Genomic DNA, 22,266 nt, shown 5'->3' with positions numbered 1-22,266 from the left:
TAGAACTTCCACCACAACTAAGCTTACAGAGTTTGCAAAACTGGAGATTTGTGTTGCGTGGACTGCTGAGGCTCCATAGAGCTACCATCAGAAAACCTTCCCCACAACCTTCCCCAAAAGCTTATTACTAGACCCCAGTAATACTCAGCACTCCTGTTTCTTATTCCTAAAAATTTTCCTAAACTGAGATGAATCCTAGTCCTATTAAGGACTTTTCCATTGCAATTTTGAGAGAAAGAGAAAGGGTCACAGAAGGTATAAAAATTGCCATTATGGTTTCATTTACATAGCATTTTCTCTTTGTTCATTTTGGCTCAGCTACCTTTTCTGGAGGCAGGTGGTTGATTTCACCTGACCTAGAGGCAGGCATCATTCCTTTGCAAATGCAAAACCAAGTTCAGCTTTCTTTCTTCCAAATTTCTCCCTTACGGCTCCACCATCTCTACTCTTAAGTCCTTGAGTCAAAATAGATAATATCACCTTCTTCCACAGAATAAAAATATGAGCAAAATTAACTCTTAACACTGTGTTCACAACCTAGAATTAATGGGGGCAGTTGAAGGAATTGCACCTTGGACACCAGTGACTGCTGTACACCCAGTAGCCCAGGGCACCATGGCAATGGCACAACCAGTGATTGCCTGGAGAAAGGGCTTGTGGATGGACATGTCCACTCAATGAGATAAGCACAGGGCCACAAGCCTGTCATACACAACTTGAAACTATGTGAGTGTATGTGAGCAAAGAAAGAATGAGAATGATAGAGAAATAGGGAGGACAGGGGTGATAATGGTATTACCATGGTTACAAAGATTTATAGGAAAGATTTGCTGTGTAGGAAGTAAGGCTACTTAAACCCCAATTTAGCTTAGTTGCAACTAGGGTAAAAATGCACAACCACAATATTTTTTTTTATTTATTTATTTTATAAATTTTATTGTTATATTCCCCATACAATTGCAGCCCCCCCATTCTGACCCCAATCCCTCCCCTCCCGCCCCCACCACCTAAAAGTGTCTCTGGTTCATAGTTTTTTGTTGATTTTGATTTTCACTTTCTTATAGTTATTCATTTTCCTGGTCCCTTATTTAAGTTTTCTAGATTCCTGCTATGAGTGAGACCATCCGGTATTTTTCTTTTTCTTTCTGGCTTATTTCGCTGAGCATGATCCCTTCCAGCGCCATCCATGTTGCTGCAAATTGCATGTGTTTATCTTTTTTGAATGCTGAGTAATATTCCATGGTATATATGTACCACATCTTCTTGATCCAGTCATCTATTTTTGGGCATTTGGGTTGTTTCCAAAGCTTAGCTATTGTAAACAGTGCTGCTATAAACATAGGGGTGCAGGTGTTCTTTGGAATTGATGTTTCTGTGTCCTTTGGGTAAATACCTAGGAGTGAAATTGCTGGATCATATGGAAGCTCTATGTTTAGTAGGTCCAGAAATCTCCACACAGCTCTCCACAGTGGTTGGACCAGTTTGCACTCCCACCAACAGTGCAGAAGAGTTCCTTTTTCTCCACACCCTCGCCAGCATTTGTTGTTGCTAGTTTTTTTAATATGTGCCATTCTCACTGGTGTAAGATGGTATCTCATGGTAGTTTTGATTTGCATTTCCCTGATTGCAAGTGATGTTGAACATTTTTTCATATGCCTGTTGGCCATTTGCATTTCCTCTTCAGAGAAGTTTCTTTTTGGCTCTTCTGCCCATTTTTTGACTGGGTTATTTTCTTTGTTGTTGTTGAGTCTCATCAGCTCTTTGCAGATTTTTGTGATCCGTCCTTTTATCATTAGTGTTGTGTGCAAAAATGTTCTCCCAGTTGGTGGGGTTTCTCTTTGTTTTTGTTATTGTCTCTTTTGCTGTGCAGAAGCTCTTTAATTTGATGTAGTCCCAGCTGTTTATCTTTGCCTTCACTATCACTGCTTTGGGTGATGTGTCTGTAAAGATGTCTTTGATGTGCATGTCATGTAGTGTTTTGCCTATATTTCCTTCTATGTATTTTATGGTTTCAGGTCTTATGTCTAGTTATTTAATCTATTTTGAGTTGATTTTTGTGTATGGTGTGAGGTAGTAGTCAAGCTTCATTCTTTTGCATGTAGCAACCCAGTTTTCCCAGCACCATTTATTGAACAAACTTTCTTTGCTCCAATGCATAGTCTTTGCTCCTTTGTCAAAGATTAGTTGACCATAAATCTGTGGGTTTATTTCTGGATTTTCTATTCGATTCCATTGGTATGTGTGTCTGTTCTTGTTCCAATACCATGCAGTTTTGATGATTATGGCTTTGTAGTATATTTTGAAGTCTGGGAGTGTGATGCCTCCATTTCCTTTTTTTTTTCAGTAGAGCTTTGGCTATTCAGGGTTTTTTGTGATTCCATATGAATTTCATCAATAATTGTTCTATTTCTTTGAAGAATGACATTGAAATTTTGATTGGAATAGCATTGAATCTGTATATTGCTTTTGGTACGATGGCCATTTTAATAATGTTTATTCTTCCAATCCACGAGCAGGGGATGTCTCTCCATTTCTTTGTGTCTTCTTCTATTTCTTTTAACAGTGTTTTATAGTTTTCTTTGTATAGGTCCTTTACCTCTTTTGTTAGATTTATTCCCAAATATTTGATTTTTTTTGTTTCAATAACAAAAGGGATGGTTTTTTTGATTTCTTCTTCTTCAGATTTATTGTTTGTGTATAGGAAGGCTACTGACTTTTGCATGTTGATTTTGTATCCTGCCACTTTACTGAACTGATTGATGAGTTGAATTAGCTTTTCTGTGGAGTTTTTGGGGTTCTCTATGTATAATATCATATCGTCTGCAAATAGTGATAGTTTGACTTCTTCTTTTCCTATTTGGATTCCTTGGATGTCTTTCTCTTGTCTTATTGCCCTGGCTAGGACTTCCAGTATTATATTGAAAAGCAGTGGTGAGAGTGGACATCCTTGTCTTGTTCCAGATCTTAATGGAATTGCTTTCAGCTTTTCACCATTGAGAATGATACTGGCTGTTGGCTTGTCATAGATGGCCTTTATGATGTTGAGGTATGTTCCTTGTATCCCAAGAATTTCAAGGGCTTTTATCATGAATGGGTGTTGCACTTTGTCGAAAGCTTTCTCAGCATCTATTGATATTATCATATGGTTTTTATATTTCTTTCTGTTGATGTGTTGGATAACGTTGATTGATTTTCGGATGTTAAACCATCCTTGTGCCCCTGGAATGTATCCTACTTGGTCGTGGTGAATTATCTTATGGATACATTGTTGGATTCTGATGGCTAAAATTTTATTGAGGATTTTTGCATCAGTGTTCATTAAGGAGATTGGCCTGTAGTTTTCCTTTTTTGTGTTGTCCTTGTTCAGTTTTGGTATTAGTGTAATGTTGGCTTCATAGAACGTGTTTGGTATTGTCCCTTCCTTCTCAATTTTTTGGAAGAGTTTGTGAAGGATAGGCACTAATTGGTCTCTGAATGTTTGGTAGAATTCATTTGTAAATCCATCAGGTCCTGGGCTTTTGTTTTTGGGGAGGTTTTTGATTACCATTTCAATTTCGCTAATTGTAATTGGTCTGTTTAGGTGTTCTATTTCTTCTTTATCTAGCTTTGGGTGATTGTAGAGTTGTAGGAATTTGTCCATCTCCTCTAGATTATTAAACTTGTTTCCATATAACTGTTCATAGTAGTTACTGATTATTCTTTTGATTTCTGCTGTGTCTGTTGTGATTTCTCCTCTTTCATTGATGATCCTGTTTATTTGTGCTTTCTCCCTTTTTTCCTTTGTGAGCCTGGCTAGGGGTTTGTCTATTTTATTGATTTTTTTCAAAGAACCAGCTCTTGGTTTCATTGATCTTTTGGATTGTTTTTTTAGTTTCAATTTCATTTATTTCTGCTTTGGTTTTTATTATTTCTTTTCTTCTACTGGTTTTGGGGTTTTTTTGTTGTTCTTTTTCTAGATCTTTGAGCTTCGAGATTAGGTTGTTTCTTTGAGTTCTTTCTTGTTTCTTGATGTGAGCTTCTATTGCTATATATTTTCCTCTTATTACTGCTTTTGCTGCATCCCATACATTTAGGATATTGGTGTCCTCCTTGTCGTTCAATTCAAAAAATTTTTTAATTTCTTCTTTGATCTCCTCATTAGTCCAGTGGTCTTCCAGTAGTGTGGTTTTTAATCTCCATGAGGTAGGAAAGTTCCTTGCCTTCTTTTTATGGTTTATTTCTAGTTTGATGCCTTCATGGTCAGAAAAGATGGTTGATATGATTTCAATCTTGGTGTATCTGTTGATGTTTGTCTTGTGCCCCAGTATGTGATCGATCCTGGAGAATGATCCGTGTGCGCTTGAGAAAAATGTGTACTCCGTTTTTTTGGGGTTTAGTGTTCTATAGATGTCTGTTAAGCCCAATTGCTCTAGGTCCTTATTTAGAGCTTTGGTTTCTTTACTTATTTTTTGTCTTGTTGATCTATCCATTGTTGATAGTGGTGTGTTGAAGTCTCCCACTACGTATGTGTTTTCTCTGATGTCTGTTTTCAGAGAGGACAACAGTTGTCTCATATATTTTGGTGCTCCTTCGTTTGGTGAGTATATGTTAATGAGTGTTATTTCTTCTTGAAGTATTGTCCCCTTGATCATAATGTAGTGACCATTGGGGTCTCTTTTTATCTTTTTGAGTTTGAAATCTGTTTTATCTGATATAAGTATAGCTGTTCCTGCTTTCTTTTTTGGTCCATTTGCTTGTAGGATTGTTTTCCATCCTTTAACTTTGAGCCTATTTTTATCTTTTGTAGCTAAATGTGTTTCCTGGAGACAGCAAAAGGTTGGGTTTTGTTTCTTAATCCAGGCTGCAACTCTGTGTCTTTTTATTGAAGAGTTTAGTCCATTTACATTTAGAGTTAATATTGATATGTTAACATCTGTATTTGCCATTGTGTTTGTCTTTCCTTTGATTTTATTTATTTATTCTTTTAACAACTTTTTTTTTTTTTTGGCCTTCTTTCATTGTTATTCGTCCCTCTGAGGTTCTGGCTTTAGGACTCCTTGTAGTATTTTTTGGAGTGGGGGTTTAGTTGCAATGAAATTCCGGAGTTTCTGTTTGTCTGGGAAGGTCCATATTCTTTCTTCAAAGAGGAAGGAGAGCTTTGCGGGATAGAGTATTCTTGGTTGGCATCTGTTTTCTTGGAGTCTGTTGACTATGTCCCTCCACTCTCTCCTTGCCCGTAGTGTTTCTTCGGAGAAGTCTGATGTCAGCCTGATTGGCTTTCCTTTGAATGTTATCTGTTTCTTCCCTCTTGCCAGCTTCATTATTTTTTCCTTGTCCTGGATTCTTGGGAGCTTTACTATTATGTGTCTTGCTGTATTTTTTCTTTCGTCGTGGAAGTTTGGTGTTCTTCTTGCTTCTTGTATATCAATTTTCAGCTCCTTCTTCACATTTGGGAAGTTCTCTTCAATTATCTCTTTGAATATTTTCTCTGTTCCTACTTCTCTCTCCTCTCCTTCTGGTATTCCTATAACTCTTATATTTCCTTTCCTCATGGAGTCAGATAGTTCCTGAAGTCTTTCTTCATTCTTTTTCCTTCGTACTTCTCTTTCCTTTTCTGTTTTGGTTCTTTTTATTTCTGTGTCTTCAAGAGCACTTATTCGTTCTTCCATTTCATGAATTCTGCTTTCATTGCTTTTCCCAGAATTCTTTAGTTCTTCCACTAATTCTTTGATCTCCTGCATTTCTTTTACTTCCCTCTTTAGGGACTCAATTTCATTCTTCTGATCGTTGATTATTTTTCCCTTATCATTGTTTTCCTTTATGACTTCTGTCAGTTTTTTAATCACGGCAATTTTAAATTCTCTTTCTGGAAGGCTCAGAAGTTCTTCCAAGTTACTGTCGTTGCAATCTGGGGGCTGGATTTCTTTTTGTGGTGTGCTTTTTCTCTGGAGAGTTGCTAGGTTGCGTGTGGTTCTTCTCCTCCCTACTGTCTGTTTTCTAATTTGCCGTATGCGTTGGGACACTGTGTTGTTGGGACTGGCCAGCATCTTGGGTGGGCTTCTCTTCTCCCCTCTGGTTCCTCCAGGAGTCATCTGTCAGTTTCAAGCAGTCTTTATTGGAGAAAGGTCCCTGTCCTAAAATGTCGATGTGGGGACACACTCCCCTGTGCGCCTGGTCTGCCCCGGCGGTGGGTTCCTGCTCCCCCTCTGGGCTTGGACTGCAGGCCAGAGGGGGTCTGGCGTGGGCAAACTTCCCCCGCTCACCTCTGGCTCCTGAGGAAGCCTTCTGCAGGTAGTCTTTACTGAAGAAATGTCCCTGTTCTAAAATGGTGATGTGGGACACACTCCCTGCGCGTCCGGTGTCAGGCACACTCTTCTGCGTGCCTGGTCTGCCCTGGCTGTGGGTGCTTGCTCTCCCTGTGGGCTCAGACTACTTGTTCGGAAGGGGCCGGGTGTGGGCTAACTCCCCAGCTGGCCACTAGCTCCTTCAGGAGCCTGTGCTGGCTACAAGTCGCTAGGTGGCGCCAAAGATCTCTCCTAGAGCCCTTGGGGAGCTGATTTTCCACCCCGTGGGACAGGGAGCAAAGCGGGGATGGTAGGGTACACCTCAACGGCTTTGGGGTGCTGTGTCTGCCTTGTGCTCCACCGTCGTGGGGAACCCACGCCCCTAATTTCGTGCCCCGGGTCTCAGTTCCAAAGCCCTCAGTTCCAGGACGTGGGCTGTAGCCCAGTTCAGTGGCGCGGGAATGGCGCCTTTTGCACCGCTCCCGTGCCTGGGCGCCTGGTTCCTCCTTACTCAGGGAAGGACCTTCACCTCAGTGAGGACCTCCGCGCGTCTCCCCGCAAGCCTAGGTCGTCTCCCAAGCCTAAGTCGCAGGCGCGGGGACCTGGGCAGCCGCGATCCTGGTCTGCACTTGCTTTTCAAGCTCAACGAGCGCGCTGCTTTCAGCGCAAGCTTACCGGCAGCCCGGGCTGTGTGCGCCTCTCCCGGGGTCTTTGTTCTTCTCTAATGGCGCCCGGAGCCGTTCGCTCACCACCGAGGCGAATCCTGCAGGGTTCGCCTCAGCTCCCGTTCACGGGGTGTGGTGGCTGCAATAGTTCCTTTCCACTCACAGTCCCGCTTGCTGCGTCGTTTGTTCTTGGTGGCCGTTTTGGTTTGTTGTTTTCCTCCTCTCTGCCGGTCGGAGAGTGCCGCCTCTGTGGGCGGGGGAGGGGAGCAGGGTTCTGTGCTTCCCTCCCTTCTAGTCCTCTTTTATGGCCACTTTCTTCTTCGGGTAGTTTGCTGGAGTCACCTGTTTATCTTCCGTGTCCCAGTTCTCACTGGGACCTGCCACTTTTCCTCCCTATTAACTTTTTTTAATGGGAGATCTTACTCGCAGCTTCTCCTCGCTGACATGTTGCTCCGCCCCCTCCACAACCACAATATAATGCAAGATGTGACAAATGTCATAGAGATATATATGCAACATTTTTGGAACACAGTACAGGGAGAATTAATGTTTTGCCAATGGTCAAGGTTAGAGGGTTTTGCCAATGGTTAGAGAGGGTCAGGGGGTCATGAATAGAAGTTAGAACAATCTCTGGAGAGCATGTAATTGGAGTGGGACTTTTCCCAAGTTAAAGTTGGACACAAATGTATTCATTTTTCCTTCAACAAATATTTCCTGAGAACCTATTTTGTCTGATACTTTTCTTTTTTTTTTTTTAATGAATTTTACTTTTATATTCCCCATACAATTGCAACCCCCTTATTTTGACCCCAATCCCTCCCCTCCCCACCCTCCACCGCCCCCCCCCCCATAGTGTGTCTCTGGTTCATAGTTGTTTGTTGATTTTGATTTTCACTTTCTTATAGTTATTCTTTTTCCTGGTCCCTTATTTAAGTTTTCTAGATTCCTGCTATGAGTGAGACCATCTGGTATTTTTCTTTTTCTTTCTGGCTTATTTCACTGAGCATGATCCCTTCCAGCTCCATCCATGTTGCTGCAAATTGCATGTGTTTATCTTTTCTGAATGCTGAGTAATATTCCATGGTGTATATGTACCACATCTTCTTGATCCGGTCATCTATTTTTGGGCATTTGGGCTGTTTCCAAATCTTAGCTATTGTAAACAGTGCTGCTATAAACATAGGTGTGCAGGTGCTCTTTGGAATTGATGTTTCTGTGTCCTTTGGGTAAATACCTAGGAGTGGAATTGCTGGATCATATGGAAGCTCTATGTTTAGTAGGTCAAGAAATCTCCACACAGCTCTCCATAGTGGTTGGACCAGTTTGCACTCCCACCAACAGTGCGGGAGAGTTCCTTTTTCTCCACACCCTCGCCAACATTTGTTGTTGCTAGTTTTTTTAATATGTGCCATTCTCACTGGTGTAAGATGGTATCTCATGGTAGTTTTGATTTGCATTTCCCTGATTACAAGTGATGTTGAACATTTTTTCATATGCCTGTTGGCCATTTGCATTTCCTCTTCAGAGAAGTTTCTTTTTAGCTCTTCTGCCCATTTTTTGACTGGGTTATTTTCTTTGTTGTTGTTGAGTCTCATCAGCTCTTTGCAGATTTTTGTGATCCGTCCTTTTATCATTAGTGTTGTGTGCAAAAATGTTCTCCCAGTTGGTGGGGTTTCTCTTTGTTTTTGTTATTGTCTCTTTTGCTGTGCAGAAGCTCTTTAATTTGATGTAGTCCCAGCTGTTTATCTTTGCCTTCACTATCACTGCTTTGGGTGATGTGTCTGTAAAGATGTCTTTGATGTGCATGTCATGTAGTGTTTTGCCTATATTTCCTTCTATGTATTTTATGGTTTCAGGTCTTATGTCTAGTTATTTAATCTATTTTGAGTTGATTTTTGTGTATGGTGTGAGGTAGTAGTCAAGCTTCATTCTTTTGCATGTAGCAACCCAGTTTTCCCAGCACCATTTATTGAACAAACTTTCTTTGCTCCAATGCATAGTCTTTGCTCCTTTGTCAAAGATTAGTTGACCATAAATCTGTGGGTTTATTTCTGGATTTTCTATTCGATTCCATTGGTATGTGTGTCTGTTCTTGTTCCAATACCATGCAGTTTTGATGATTATGGCTTTGTAGTATATTTTGAAGTCTGGGAGTGTGATGCCTCCATTTCCTTTTTTTTTTCAGTAGAGCTTTGGCTATTCAGGGTTTTTTGTGATTCCATATGAATTTCATCAATAATTGTTCTATTTCTTTGAAGAATGACATTGAAATTTTGATTGGAATAGCATTGAATCTGTATATTGCTTTTGGTACGATGGCCATTTTAATAATGTTTATTCTTCCAATCCATGAGCAGGGGATGTCTTTCCATTTCTTTGTGTCTTCTTCTATTTCTTTTAACAGAGTTTTATAGTTTTCTTTGTATAGGTCCTTTACCTCTTTTGCTAGATTTATTCCCAAGCATTTGATTTTTTTTTGTTTTGATAATAAAAGGGATAGTTTTTTTTATTTCTTTTTCTTCAGATTTTTTGTTTGTGTATAGGAAAGCTACTGACTTTTGTGTGTTGATTTTGTATCCTGCCACTTTACTGAACTGATTGATGAGTTGAATTAGTTTTTCTGTGGAGTTTGTCTGATACTTTTCTTGGTATACTTTTCTAAACCCATTTCCATGGATCTGACCTTATACTAGGGAAAAAGAATAAAATAGATTAAAAAAAACTAAAAAACGTAATATGTCTTTATAGTATGATATAAAGTGCAAAAGAGAAAAAAGATAAGCCAGGAAAGGGGGTAGGGTGTTGAAGGTAGGTGATGCTTCACCCAACATGTCGGCGAGATTCTCACATGTCAGTTGAACAGAGCATGCTTCTCAAAAATGTTGATTGCAGATGTTTTATATTGACTCTAGATAGATTTGTTTAATTTATTGCTGAGAACAGAACTAGGTGCTGAATGAGTTAACAGAAACTGCTTTGAAACATAGTGAAATTTTCTCTGAATGATTCTAATCTAAAATGGAGGACCTATAAGTGCAGCTGTGAAACTATTTTAACTCAGAGCTCAGACTCTTCAAGATGGAAGGAGCATCACCCATGACCTGATTCAGCCTTCTCATTTCAGAATGTCTTGTGGGTTAAGTGGCTCCTCAAGGGTGAACAGAGAGTTGGTGGCAGCAGACCTGATGTTCAAGTCCAGATTCACTGCCTCCTAGTCCCTTTCTGCTTCTGTTCAACCAACTTTTCACTTTGCTTCAGGCAGACCACAGGCCTCTGAGAAAGGGAGCTTGACCTTGAAGAAATCAGACTGAGTAGAAAATTGAGAGAGAGCATTTAATAAGGGGCTACATAGATAGTATCAGCCACAGTTCTGAATTTCCACTTTGACTGTCTTATTTTGTCTTCATGACAACCATTTAAATGAGGTATTACTAGTCTGTAATTCCTTCTGATTTTTTTAAGAAATACAAATGTGGCATATATTAAAGTACCAGGTATTTAAATAAAGTGTCTGAGCACTTGTCCTCAATTCTGCCTTCCTTTTCCAGAAAAAAAGCTACTATCTTAAACTTGATATTACTTTAGGCCTTGGATGATTTTATATGATTACACATGATATGTATACTTAAAAAAATAATATTATCTTTCGTTTTCCCAATTTCATTACCAGCTTAGTATAAATGTAGGATTCTGCAATATATTTTTAACTTGTAAAACATTTTTGAGATTTATTCAAATCCAACATGAATTCTATTTTACTCATTTTTTCTCTTTTAAGTAAACTGTGTTTTTTTAAGTTTTAGATTCACAGAAAAGTTGATCAGAAAGTACAGAAGGCTCCTATATAACCCCTGTCCCAAACAATTATTTCAGTTAGCATTTTCTAGAAGGTTATTCATATTGAGAATCTTATGCAGCTATTGGCTATTTTTATTCAGATTCTCATTTTTTAATTTGTCTTTTAAATATTAAGTTTTAGTGTTTCCACATATACTTTAGGTACAAATATCTTATCACAGAAATAATTTGAAGGCACTTTTCTTTCATTCTCTAGTTCATCTTTTCACTTTGATAGTATCCTTAGAAGCACAAATACTTTTCCATTGATGATTATATATATACATATATGTATATATTTATATGTTCCCTATGTGGATTCATCCTACTGTTTTCAAAAAAGAAGGATAAAAAATATCCATTTGAGTGGTCTTTAAAATTTGTAAGTTTCCCCAATGTCTCTGCTTCCAGAAAATGTCTCCTTCTGATTTATTGGTCAATAACTGGTCACGTGGCAACCTCTCTGTCTGTCTGTGGGGAGGCTAGAAGACTGAGGATAGGCTTAGACAAGTAATGACCAAGATAAATCATGATTCATCATGCAATGCTTGGCACTGCCATACCCTCATTCCCCCAAATTGTGATTCTGTTAGATAGGTAGGTAAAGAAAGGTAAGTATTAGGTAGAAGAAGCAGCATCATATGCATTACACAATTCATAAACTTAACACACAAACTACTACCAAGGGAAAGCTTAGTTTCAGTTAGAGAAATGCATTTTCTAATTGCTTATGATACTACTCAATAAGAGCAACTGAATTCTTCCTAACAAAATAATTCTTGTTTAATTCATAGTCATAGTCTATCACTTAATATACATGCATTTAATGCATACCACTGATTTTCTCCCTCAGAGCACAACTTCTGTTTGGATCTGTTATTTAGTAAATTTATGAATGGCATTTATTTATGGCCTGATGCCAATACTGCTAAGAGAAGAGGAAACAGATTGCTGGTCCTGTATATTAAAGGTATACAGAAGGAATGGAGACCTTCTGAACAGGTCCCCATATTTTCTGTATTTTTCTTTGGGGATAAAAGAAACAGCATTCCTACTGGGGATAAAAGAAACAACATTTCCTATTTTCATGAAAATGGAAAAATGAGGAAATAAGGAATGAGTTTTCACTGGGTTATTGGAGGTTTTATATCTAAATATTGGATGCAGGACACCTTATTCCTACACACTGCTACAGTGACCCAATTATTTTAATACAATTTGTGTTTGAACACCAGCAATCTGACCTCAATGGTGATCTGATCCTATACTTATCAATATGAGCAAGGTTTATAGCTCATCAATTTCAATTATGACCCCAATTGTTCATTTCCTCTGTCCATGACATTTGTCACATGACTTGCAGCTCCTTCCATTAAGAAGTGAAAGTAATTTTCCTCACATTTTGAATCTGGCCTCCTCTTGTAACTTGTATCAAACAAAACAGTAGGGTACCAGTGATGATGCACCAATTCCAAACCCTGGCTTTGCTAACTTATGATCCCATATAAGCAATTTCTGGATATGCAGCTGGAGGAGGACACTGATAATCCATTACCCCCTCTCCCTGACCAATATCTGATCCCTCCCCTGATGTGTGAGTGAGGTAATTCTGGACCAATTGCCTACCTGATAGTCACAGGTGCATTCATGAGGCCAGGTGAGATCAACTAAATTTGACAAAGACCAAAAGATCCATCAACATACAAGCTAAGAGATGATATTATGGACTGAAATCACTAAGTTTGAGGTGGTATATTACCCAGAAACAGCTAAATGTTGCAGAATTTAGACTACCTTGTTATAAGTGAGGATATTTGAAATACTAACTGTGAGTAGTAGTTTAGATAAGTCACATTTTCAGTGAAAAATACAAATCTGTTATTACACAATTCAAGGTAAATGTGCTGGTCTGAATTTTTATCCCCTTCTGCTCAAGGGAAACTTCAGTCTGCATTTCAAGGTCATCTTGATGAGATTCTCAAAGCCAAAAATGTCTCAATAATACTTGCAATCACTAATACAATTTTATTTAATTATATTAGTCCTTAGCAGGAATAATTTAGTATCTACAAATGTTAACATTCTTGGATTAATTATTTTCATTTTAAAATAAGTAACCTTTCCTGATTTTACATGTATTACATGTTCATTAAAGAAGAAAATGCAAAAAAAAAAAGTCAGGAAAAATTTTAAAGGAACCTATAATCCCATCAACCCAGAAAAAATTGTTTGACATTTAAGCTGACTTTGAGTTTCCCTAAATGGTTTTCCAAATTCAGACAGGGTCCAACTGGCCTCCTGCAGATAGAAATATACTCTATATGTAAATGAGAAAACTTCTGAATATGGTCTAAAAATATAGATATGTGTTGCACACACACACACACATCACCTTATCACAAGCACTTCTTGCAGACTTTATTTTTTCTTTTTTAGGGGGGAGGGGTGTTTATATTAGCAAATCAGAATGGAAAGCCACAGTAAAAATAACAGTTATTTCATTTTCTCACTGTGATTTGAGTGCCAGATATAATTTTCTAAGTTCTTAGAGTAATCAAAATGCTTGGAATCTGTCATAAACACATCCAAAATTCTAGAATAAAATAATAACAAAAGAAATGTTATTTATTGAATACTTAGAATAACTAGGTCCTGTGTCAAAGTCTCTATATTTGTTATTCCTCTTTTTCCCTTTAATCCTCTGGGCATAGATAATGTTATTATCTTTATCTTAAAAAAAAAAAAAAAGGAAATTGAGCTTAGGGAGGTTGAGACATCTGTCAAAGTCTGATTGTTAGTTAACATTCGAGCTGGGATTTGATCCAATGTAACTATCACCAGCCTTATAGTGGTAGCTGTTCTGCTGCAGATATCCAAAGTCCTGGTATTCTGACTGGGTATCTTTGTTAAACTTTGTATGATCCTGTAAAATAAGGAATAGGGAACTGATGCAGAAGATACTTTATTATCTCAGTAAGGAGGGATTTCTGTTCAAGAGCTTAACACATCAATTAAATACATTTGATGTAACCATAGACCTAAAATTTTATATTTCTACAAAAATCATGTTTTTACACTTTTTATAAAATATTGGTAGCTGAAGCACTTTTCCATGGTCTAAGACAGAGATGCAACGGTGGAATAGACACTGTATGTGGACTTGTGCCTGAGTTTAGTTATTGATTCCCTCCTGTACAGTGACATATGGCATTCATGGTCGTGCACGCTCACAGGGATTAGCCCAAACATATAAATGTTCCTCTGGAAGCCCAGACGTTGTGTCTCAGGCATAGAGCTGTTTAAACCAAAGTCATAAACCAAAACTCATAAAATTATTGGTTTTAAGATTTAACATTGACCTTTACAAAGTTAAAAGACAGCAATAAAGAAAAGAGGAGGCAGGGGGATGAAGGGTGGGAGGGAGATGGAGTCAGAGAAGTTGAGTTGCTGGAACACAATTGAAAACTTTACAGATTTTCTTTAAACATCTGTACACCCCGGTTTGCTTGAAAAGCAGAACATCAAACACAAGCCTATATTCCATCTGGCAAAAATAGACCAGCTAACTCACTGCACTGGACATACATTCTCTATTTTGCCACACCCATCTCATTTCCTTTTTTCTCCCAGGCCCTAAGGCTAAGGGGCGAATGTCATATATTGCATATGTGTGCTGTTGGGTCTGCATATCTGTGTGTGTGTGCATGCGTGTGCGTGTGTGTGTGTGGTTGTGTGCTTATTTAATTCTGGGGCCCAGGGTTTGAGCCTTAATCCATTTAAAAAACCATTATTTAACTGCCTCGTAGTTAGTACTAAATTTTCACCTTTCCTAGTAATTAATTCTCATTATTCAGAGAAGTAATTCATCCTTTTTCTCGAAAGCCCCAGACCCTGACCTAGTAGGAAAAAAAATAATGAATTTTTCTTTTAAGGACTGTCCATTCTAATGATAATCCATATTTTAAATACAATTTTATTATTTTCTTTCTAATTAATCTGATGTATTACAAACCCAAGTCCCATGGGAGCATAAGGAATGCTATATTTTATTTTAATCCAATGAGTTTAGTTGATGCAATAATTTAAACATGCAAACGATCATGCTTCCAGAATTAAAATCCTTCTACTTCTCTCCTCTAAGCTTTGGCATTTCTATGTGTGGGTGAGGGGTGTGAATTTTTTATTCTAGCTCTTCTGATCTCATCATTAGCATTTTTTCTCTTCTTGTCCTCTAGGTTTTTGTCCCTACTACTCTGTGCCTTCACAGTGTGTTTCTCTTTTTTTTTTTTTTTAAGATTTATTTATTCATGCATACAAGAACCAGGGTCTAGGCCAGATGTGCAGGAGGGTGAGAGGATTCACCAGAGACAGAGCGGGGAACAGAACAGGCAGACTGACTGAAATACACTGCTGAGGGGAGCAAAAGGTGAGACAGGAGAGGTCTGCTGCACCATGTGGGATTCTCACCGTCTGGCCGGGATTGAATCAGACACTGCAGAGGCTGTGGACAGCCCCACAGCGCTGTGCTTAACCACCTGCGCCACCAGGGGAAGCCCACACAGTTTAATTTTCTAAACCATGTTGTGCTTTGCCGACTGTATGGGCTCCTGAGGGCCATTGTGTATACCTTTTCCCAACTCCGTATCTGGTTATTCTTATTTGTCACTTTGGTAGCTTTAAATTGGCCATGGTAGGAATATTTATACTCTAGAAATTGGTGAATGCTATAAATAAGATCTGCTTCTCTTGGACAACTGGTTGTTAAGTTTTTACCAACATATCACATCTCCAGATGTCAAAAAATTTATTCACATCTGTCCCCTTCCACCCGGACTGTGGGCTTGGTTATGTACCATTGGTGATTGTAGCATAGTCTTAATAAACCCTGGACAATGAAGCTAATCATTGGATCACTTCATTTTGTAACCTTGAGACCTTGCTGTAGGAAAGACCAAGCCACATGGAGAAGTTGTGTGAGAATGAGTCTTCAGACATGACCACAATTCAGTGTCACAACTCCATCTATTGATGTCACCTCAGCAGAGGTCCCAAACACCAGTCACTAGAGCCAAGATGTCCCCAATTTACCCTTCCTGAATTCCTACCCACAGAATTAAGAGCAGAAAGCCACTAAACTTTGGTATTGTTTCTTACAAATCAATACAACACTTAAAATTGGGGTGTATGAGAAGACATAAAACAGCCCATAACAATGAAGTTACAATGCTAAATGTTTAGCCGTAACATGAAACTCGAATAACTAACTAAATATCAGAAACAGATCTGCACTAGAGAATATATAGAAGAGAAAGCATGAAGGTCAGATACTCTAGCCTCTTAAAATTTAAAATACAGTCTGCAGACCAGTGGCTTTATTATCACCCAGGGAATTTTTGCATATGCAGAACTATAGACTGCACCCAATAGATACTGAATTGCAATCTACATTTAACAAAATCCATTCATGGTACATTTGCACTATTTGGTGTGAGATCCACTGCTCTGGTTGGATCCTGCCCAACCCCCCCTAAAAGATGTCTTCTGTTCTCTGCCATTGCAAGATTTATGATGTTGGATCTTCATGTCCTTGAACCACTCTCCTCAATCTACTCCTTTTCTTTCACCTTTACTGTCTAATCATACACTTTCCTTCTCTTTATAGGTGCAAAAAATTCTTATTGACAACTTAAAACTGACATTCTGAATAAAGGTGCATGAATAAAATTAAATGATAAACTAACCCATTGAGACAGTGTCCAAAATATGACTATTAAACAGTTTAGGCTAAACACTCAGCCATTTTGCCAAAGATAAAATATTTTGTTCAGTCTTACAAACTTTGTTTCAGAATGGGCAAGACTGGATTGTGATTGAGGCCTTGTGATGGAGTGGCTGAATAGAATAGAATAGATCTGATAATGTTTTCAGAGTCACTTTTTTTTTTCATATTTCTGGAAGTCACAAGGGACTGTATTCTTTTTTTTTTTAAGATTTATTTTTTATTTATACAAACACTGGGTACAGTCAGAAGCGCGGGAGGGTGAGAGAATTCACTAGAGCCAGAGCAGGGAGCAGAACAGGCAGAAGGACCAAAATACACTGCTGAGGGAAGCAGCGGGTGGCAGGAGAGGTCTGTGTGCCATGTGGGACCCTCACCAGCAGCCGGGGATCAAACCGGCGCGGTAGAGGCTGCGGGCAGCTTTGCAACCCAGCGCTCAACCGCTGCGCCACTGGGGAGGCCCTTCAGAGTCACTTCTTTTTTTTTTTTTTTTTTTTTTTTTTTCATCTGTGTCAAAATCTAATTTTATTTTACTTTTTCCTTCATGATGAGTAAAGGGAGTTCAGAAGCTGTTATAGCAGTTGACTTCTGGGTCCAATAATAAATATGCAAATGCATGCTTCTAATAAGAATTGGAGTGAGGAATAAACCAGAGACACACTACGGTGGGGGATGGGTGGGGAGAGGAAGGATTAGGGTCAAAATAAGGGGGGGATGCAATTGTATGGGGAATATAACCAAAATGAAAATGCATACATTGTGCAAAGATGAAAAATGATGTAAGAATTATATAAAATAAAATATTAAAAAGAATTGGAGTGAGGAACTTGAAGACAGAAGTGCCACTGGCTTACAGATATCTGAGATGAAATATGTAGAGCAACTGCTATTAGGACTGTCTGAAAAGTAACTAATGAATGGAAACAGCAATTGTTCCAATAGCCTCTTCTGAATCATTTCAAAAGTATGCATAGAGTATGCAGATATTGAATATGTGTGTGGAGTTGAGTGGATATTTCTGCCAGGTTATGAAGTTCTGCCTGGACAAACATCAGAAGTCCAGATTCACATCCTTTGGGTGATGTTGGACTTGCTGATAATCTGTTTCTCTCACATGATGTCTACCGCTGCTGTCATCTACCCTCCTCCTTAGTAGTTATGTTAGGGGGTCAGTTCATCTATGGATACGAAGCTACATCATTTTGCAGGGTCCAGTGAAAAATGACAACATAAGGTTCCTTGTGAAAAATTCATTAAGAATTGTGATTCAGTGATAGCAGAGCATTAAACCAGATGCTGAACCCATCTGAACCCAGGGCATAGGTTATGTGTTAGTGAAGCCACCCATCTTATTTATCAATACTGATTTTAATCTAAACTATTTTAAAGTTTTTAAAATTTTCTAATAATCAGCAAGAAGCCTACAGATGGCTCCCTTAGCTTCTGCATTATTATTTTTTGATATTGACTAATTCTGGTTTCTCTAATGGGATGGAGACATGTTGCAGGTGAATTTTCCCAAGACCATGAATGAACTCCGGTCTAGTTCGTCTCTTGAAGCAAACACCTTCCAAAAAAAAATTTGCAAAACTTCAGGTACTTTTACTTTTATCCCTGAGGATATCTTGACTTTTTCACCCTTTATTATAGCTGTTATACAACATTTTGCATTTTGGTGGATGACGAGCTACCTTGGGACCCTGAAATAGACTGGTGTTGGGAAACTCACAAATGTACAGTGATGGGGGATGATTTTCAGAAACTCTTCTTTATTTTCCAAAAGAATCCTTCTTTGACATAGCGATTAAATTTGCGTTCTTCAGCCTTTTTTGAAATATACACATTGAGCTCAGTGTGATAGTTGCTCTAACTGGCATCATTCAATGTTATGAGCCAGTGCCCTTCCAATTATTATTGTATATTAATTCTGATTAGGCAGGAGGTGGTTCTGTGAGTCTTGGTTTCCTGCCAGTATAATCAAATGTGAGCTGTGGGAATGGAAAGCAAATGTTACTTTCAAAACCCTGGTGAGGAGTATATTACTTATAACTTATTTGAAAAGTGAGTTGTGTTTCAGTTAAGTGATTACAAATATCGTTAGTGGATAGAGTTGGAAAGGGGTAGCCAGTTAATATTCTGCTCCTTCCTGGTCCATGCTATGCAATTTGAAAATTTCATCTTTCACCAGCCTCGTTGTTTGGACTGAGTTGTGTTCCCTCAAAAGTCATATGTTGGAACCCTGGTCCTCATTATAACTGTATTTGGAGATGGAGACTTTATGAAGGTAGTTAAGGTTAAATGAGGTCCTAAGCATGGGACCTTAAGCCAGCAGGACTGGTGTCTCTATAAGAAGGGAGGGACAAACACAGTCTGCTCTCTCAGACTCTGCCTCTGTCTCTGTCTCTCTCTCCACACACACCCAACCCCCATACAGCCAGAGGAAAGGCCATGTGAGGCACAGAGTGAAGGCAACTGTCTGCAAATCAGGAAGCAAGGTCTCACCAGGAACCAACACCCACAGCCCTTTGATCTTGAGCCTCTCACTCCAAAACTGGGAAAAGAAAAAAAATTCTATTATTTAAGTGAGTCTCTGGGATTTTGTTACGGGCCATCCTAATAGATAAATGTATTCTTGGCCATATTTTATTAATTTTTGAATGCTTCTTCCTTTTAGAAACAACTGTTGTGAAAGTTTCGGTGCAAGAGAAAAAATGACGGACTTAATTGACTTGTTTGTGAAGCTTAGCTTGTAGGAATGTCATCAAGCTGCAGTGGGAACACCTACAGAATCCACGGTGGCTGCACTAGCAAGTCAGATGACAAGTCTTTCTCTTGGACCGAAAAATTACTTCTCACGCGCTCTGTGTGCAGGGAGTTAGCTATGAGTTATACTTAGAATGTATGTAATACCAGACTAATTTCCCTTAATATTTACTAATATTCCTTAGCTTAATTTTACATTGTAATGCTCATTTTCTTTGACTTATTTGTTCATGTATCTTTCCCTTTGCTATGAAAAAGCAGAATTAACCACACTTAAAGCCCTTTTAGAGACAGTATATTTGGTTTGACTTAGTATTGACAGTACCTGTTTCAGTATCTGATTTAGGGGAGCTTTCTAATATATATTTGAATAACAAAGTGAGTAAATGAATGATTCCCCAATTAAATCTCCTAGAGACCTCCCAAAGTATGTTGCCTCTTTGAAACAGATACAGAAATGCAACATGGAATGTTGAGTTTAATTTGGTGAAGTGACCATGACATATAAGGTAGCTCCTGCTCTTGCTGAAGACCCTCTTATACCCATTACCTAGTTGAAATAGCCGTGACTATGAAAACTCTGAAAATCACTTTGCCAAAGGCTGAGTGATTTATATATTTCATCCATGTTCAAATAATAAATTGCTATTGTTTGATTAACGCTGACTTCATGCCAAACAATTCAGTCTGCCAAAGAGAGTTCTTGTCAGTCAAGAGCCCATGTTCCCCATGAAAATTTATAGGATGCTAGTGATATCTAAAATAGATATCTCAACTCTAGGGGTTTCTTCTGCTATCTTTCTTCCTGCTTGCCTCTATCTCTCTCTCCCTCTTAAACAGAAACCTCTCACGATGCTGTCAAAAGCAACAATTATATTTCAGAAAGCCAGAGCAGTATTGTTATGTTCACTGAAAATTGCATTAAGGCTAGGGTATCAACAGGAATCAAACTCCTTTTCTTCTTTATTATGTGACTGTAATATACAATTAAAATTTCCATTTTTTTTCTTTGCTTCAATGGAAATAATGCAGAGACTTGTGTGTGGCTTCCCTCTGTACCATTAAGATACACTCTTTTTGGTTTTGTTTCAAACAAGAAATATGGTCATAAATCCCTGACCAGGGAGAAGTTGACTGTAGAATTAGAGAATATTGAATGTTTTTGCTTGTGTGAAATCTTTCTCTGAATACAGCAAAGGAATAAGAAAGCCCCAGATTTCATTTGTTTTAGAGAGCAACTTTTTTCAGACACTATGGCAGTGTCCTACATGGTTGATCATTTAATATTCATACCAACAGAGCAAGTTTCTGGTTTTCTCCATGCAAAGATAAAAGACTAAAGTGGAGAGTAGTGTGCATGTACTTTCTCATGTAGGAAATTCTGGGGTTAGTGTTCAGGTCTTTCTGCTATCCTTTTCAATCCAAATGTATAAGATAAATATTCCAAGGAGGACACAGTAAGGTGTTATTGATATACTAGGTCTGGTAATATTTAGGCTTAAATAAATTGAAATGAGTCTTAAGTGAATATTTTTCCTTTTGCCAATTCCCACTAAAAAATTAAGGAACTAGCATAGAGGTTGTTGCTATTACCTATATTTTACAAATAAACGAAGTGGTACTCAGAGAAATTTATTAGCTTACTCTGGGTCATATGATTTTAGGGGGCAAAGTTGGGACTCATACTCAGTGTGTGATTCCAGTGCCACATCCTGAACCACCACTCTCTTTTATAACACAAACTCAGAATCTAGTCTTTTCAGTTTTTTTTTTAAAAGATATATATATTTATTTATTTAGCACTGGGTACAGTCAGAAGTGCAGGAGGGTGAGAGAATTCACCAGAGCCAAAGCGGGGAGCAGAACAGGCAGAAGGAGCGAGGTACACTGCTGAGGGGAGCAGCTGGTTGCAGGAGAGGTCTGTGCGCCGCCATGTGGGACCCTCACCCGGTGGTGGTCGGGGATCGAACCGGCACTGAAGAGGCTGTGGGCAGCTTCGCAGCCCAGCACTGAACTGCTGCGCCACCAGCGAGGCCCTCTCTTCAGGTTTTATCCAAGGTCCTAGGGCTGGCCGTGGAGCTAAGATAGCACTAGGATGGGGGTGAAGAATAGAGTGGAGGCAGGGCTTTGTTTCTAATAAACGTGCAAAATGTCAAAAGCTTTAGAATATTGACCTTAATGCAGTTTATAGCCCACAATAAGGGGAAGAACTCAAGCATTTTTGCTACTGTGTGTGTAATGAGTATGAGTTGAAAATCTTGTTTCTGTGGAGACTTACAATGCAGTCTTGAAAAGAGGGTTACCTTGCCTCTTGAAAGGTGAGCAGTCCATAGGGCCTCCCTGGTGGCCCAGGGATTAAGTCTCAGCACTATCACTCACTATGGCCAGAGTTTGATCCCCCGCCAGAGAGCTAATCCACATATAGCGCAGCAGCTACCCCCCTCAGCAGTATATTTCAGTAAATCTGCCTCTTCTGCTCCCCACTCTGTCTCTGGTGAGTTCTCTCCCCTGCCCAACAGACCTCTGGTCTATACTCGAGTTCTTCTATACATAAACATACACACACCCCTAAAACCAAAAATGGTGAGTCATCCATTTCTTGATTCTGTGTAGTTACCAAAATTGCAAAACACAAAATCCCTTGTCCTCATTCTTGCTATTGTAGAGACATACTCTTGCTCTTCGTTCCAGAAGCAGTCAATTTTCATTTTTTAAATGTATTTGTTTTATAGGGTCATGATAACATTTTGTAATAATGCATTGGCATTTTATCCAAATTCTCTAAATAACTACCTATCTTTAGAGAGGTACTTGTTGAGAGCATGCTCTGATTTCCCACTAAACTCTTACCATCCATGTGGGGACTTTTTTGGATGACTTCCCACCACACCTCCCATTCTGTTCTTCCTCAAACATCATTACTAAACTTATTTGCTTCTGTTACTCCCCCTGGTTCTTT

The sequence above is a fragment of the Talpa europaea genome (assembly GCF_964194135.1).
Source record: "Talpa europaea genome assembly, chromosome: 11".
Taxonomy (NCBI): domain Eukaryota; kingdom Metazoa; phylum Chordata; class Mammalia; order Eulipotyphla; family Talpidae; genus Talpa; species Talpa europaea.
This window is presented reverse-complemented; position numbering follows the sequence as displayed.